Genomic DNA, 3,437 nt, shown 5'->3' with positions numbered 1-3,437 from the left:
TGTCCCGCTGCCTCTGCGAGGTGAGGGAGGAAGAAGCCGTGGCCGGGCCGCGGTGCGGGCTGTGCTTTTTGCGCTCGTCCGGACCGTCCTGAACAAAGGGTGAAACTCCAGCTCTGAGAAGTGTCGGAAGTTCTGTCTGAAGTGCTGCTGGCTGTCAGTGCGCGAACGGCTCTATTCCTGGGCCCTTCGTCCTGCTGTGCGTCCCGCTTAGCGGGACCAGGCTTTGTGTCTGCCCCGAGGTGGTTGAACTGTAATGTGTCTCGTTGGTGTCACAACACCTCTGCTGTGCCTTCCATGGTGCTCATTTCACACCTCACCTTTCAGCTCAGGCCGTGGGAGAGGCTGAGCGTCCATCAGCGAACCCCTCTCTGTTTGGAACTTGTGACGGTTCCTTCTCGTTTCCAAAAGGAATGTGTGCCATGGGACAGCGATTTGTTGGGAAGCAGAGCCTGCAAATGTAACCAGGATGTCATGAATGGGATTTTCCGTGAAGTGAAATTCTAAATCTTTCAGATTTAAGTTTTCTATGTGTCTCCTTGTTGGTGAGCTTGCCCAATGTTGGCAATAGACGGGCTTCTGAAGCTCTTAAGGAATTGATAAACTTGCTGTGCAGTTCCACATCTTTCAAGTAATAGCATTGGCATATGTGAGCTCCAAGTTATGCTGGAGATGCAAGGATGGGAGTTAGCAGATGTCCTCTTCTTGTGCAACAGCAATAAGCAAGGAGTTGCAGGCTTCAAGAAGTACTAATCCATTTGTTTAAGTTTTTCTATAGTTACAGATGTAGTGGGTTTTTATTTTTTTTAACTGGTGATGTTGCTGTGTTGCTGAAATGCTTTGGAAGACCAGAACAGCATAATGTAGAAATGAAATTGGTTCACCAGCAGGATCTCAATGCTAAGTTTTTCACATAGGTTTCCTTTGTATGAATGATAAACGGAACTAATTATATTGCAGTTTCAACATGTAGGCACTCTGTGTCAGTCCTTCCTCACACTTTGCACAAGTGCTATTGTTGTTAATGGATGCCTATTTCAGTTCTGTCAGTCAGCCTTCAAAAATGAAAAGAAACTCCAAATAACTAGTAGAATAGACTTACAGATAAGGGTTTTTAATTATTTCAGACCAATAGCATTCTTAAGTGCTTTATTCTTGTTTGGTCTTAAAAGGTAACAAAATGAATGCCTGCGCATACACAAGCACACAAATCAGAAACTGGGATGTTTGTCAGTGTTCCTTATCCTCTGTGAAAGGGATGTCTTGTAACTGGAGCAACAAAGGAAATTTTGCTTGTGAATGGTGCTTCCAGCTTTGTCTTTTGCTTTGTGTGTGAACTTGGGCAGATGTGCTACTTGTCCTTCTCCAGGCTGTGGTTCCACCACTCCAGGCTGTGCTGCAGCTGTCTGGGCCTGCTCTCTCTCTTGCATTGGAACCAGTGCAGTTGTATGCGTTTGGTGATGTGTCTCAGCTCTCTTACATTGGTGGGCAGGAAACAGAGCAGCTACCTCTGCCCAGAAAACTCCAGCGAAGCCAGAATCCTGCCAATGGACTGCGCTGGTCTCGCTTCCCAGTTGGAATGCCAGAGCGGGATTGCGTGCTGGAAGCAGGAGGTATAGCAGTTCTTTGTAAGCACTGATCCATCACGGACATCCACGGGTCCCTGCGCTTTTTGGATCAAGGGGCAATATTGTTTAGTAAAATTCAATTAGCTGTTTTGACATCTAGATTGAATGGAAGTGTAGCATGTGCTACCTGCAAATACCAATGCTGTGTGGGAAGACTTGAAGTGTTGAATTCCTGCTGATGTCAGGCCCTCCTCTGAAGTGGCTGAAGTCTTGGCAGTCACTAATGCAGCTGATTCTGTAATCACAGTCTGCCCCTTGGAAACTGAATAATTTTCTTTGCTATGTAGCAGTGCAAACAACTTTTTTAGAGTAAGAACTACTGGATTTGTGTCCTTGTGGCCAGGAAGGCCAGTGGTACCTGGGGATGCCAGCAGGGTGAGGGAGGTGATCCTCCCAGTGTGCTCTGCCCTGAGGAGACCATGTCTGCAGCACTGGGGCTGGTTCTGAGCTCTCCAGTTGAGGCACACAGGGAATTGCTGGAGAGGGTCCAGTGCAGGGCTGTAAAGATGGTCGGGGCCTGGAGCATCTCCCTAATGGGGAAAGGCTGAGAGATCTGGGACTGTTCAGCCTGGAGCACTGAGCGCTAAGGGGGGATCTTATGCGTATAAACAGCTAAAGGACAAGGCTTGGGAAGATGGAGCCAGGCTCTTTCCAGTGGTGCCTGGTGACAGGACAAGGGGCATAAACTAGAACTTAGCAAGGTCCGTCTGAATACGAGAGACAGATTCCTTACGGCGAGAGTGACAGAGCCCTGGCACAGGCTGCCCAGAGAGATGCTGCAGTCTCTTCCTCTGGAGATATTTAAATCCACTTGGATGCTTTCCTGTGCAACCTGCTCTAGGGAACCTGCTTCAGCAGGAGGGGTTGGACTGTAGATGATCTCCATAGGTCCCTTCCAACCCCTGCAGTTCTGAGATTCCTTTCAGGAATTTTGCTTCTTCGAAGCTTTGACTAGAAATCAAACAGGGAAAATGTGGAACGTTCCAAAGATGGTAGTTAACTTAGCATCTACTAAGGAATTGTTTACAAGTTCCTCTTTTAGAATGCTAAGAGCATTCTGAAAGTATTCAAGGATGGACAGATGTGACGTACTGTAGTGTTTTAATGAGAGTCTGCTTAGCTTACAAGAATGAAAATGGTAGTGTGCACATGGTGGAGTGCTTTAGGCAAGGTACTTAATCAAGAGAGATTTTTCCCTGACTCCTGGGGTAGAATTATAATAAAAGGAGCAGAGAGTGTCCAGCAGATCTTGTTCCAACAATTTTTCTGTATAACTTTGAAAATAAACAGTGAGAAAACATGTATGTCAAAAAGGAGAGTGTTATTTGTTTCATGGAGTTTGATGGGCCTGTGTATGGAAATGCTGAGTCCTGTCCTGACCCACTGATTGAGCACCTGGAGAAAGGACCTGGTCAGTCCTGTGAGCACAGGTGAAGGCAATGCAGCTGTGAGATGGGAAGGGCTGGCAAAGCCTGGCTGTACCTCTCTTAGACCTCATTGAAGGTGATTGCCCCTGGGGAAAGAATCTCTTTCTGGAAACCCCTCCTTGTGAAGCTTTCCCCTGCAAACCTGGAATCTTCTGATACAGGTGAGCAATCTTCTGCCCTTCCTTTATCGTGCTGGTCCTGTCATCGCACCGTAGTGTAACACCTTTCCCACCATACTGATCTGTGCAATTGCTACAGCCCGTTTTGTTATTCCTTTTTTGCATTCATACTTCTCTGTAAAATAATTTCAAAAAGCAAAAATTCCTAGAAATGCGCTCGCTCTGCCTGTTGCGGGAAGAAAAGAGCATTGCATGTGGAGTGCTGG

Source organism: Meleagris gallopavo, chromosome 11 (assembly GCF_000146605.3).
Source record: "Meleagris gallopavo isolate NT-WF06-2002-E0010 breed Aviagen turkey brand Nicholas breeding stock chromosome 11, Turkey_5.1, whole genome shotgun sequence".
Classification (NCBI taxonomy): domain Eukaryota; kingdom Metazoa; phylum Chordata; class Aves; order Galliformes; family Phasianidae; genus Meleagris; species Meleagris gallopavo.
Note: the sequence above shows the minus strand (reverse complement) of the source record.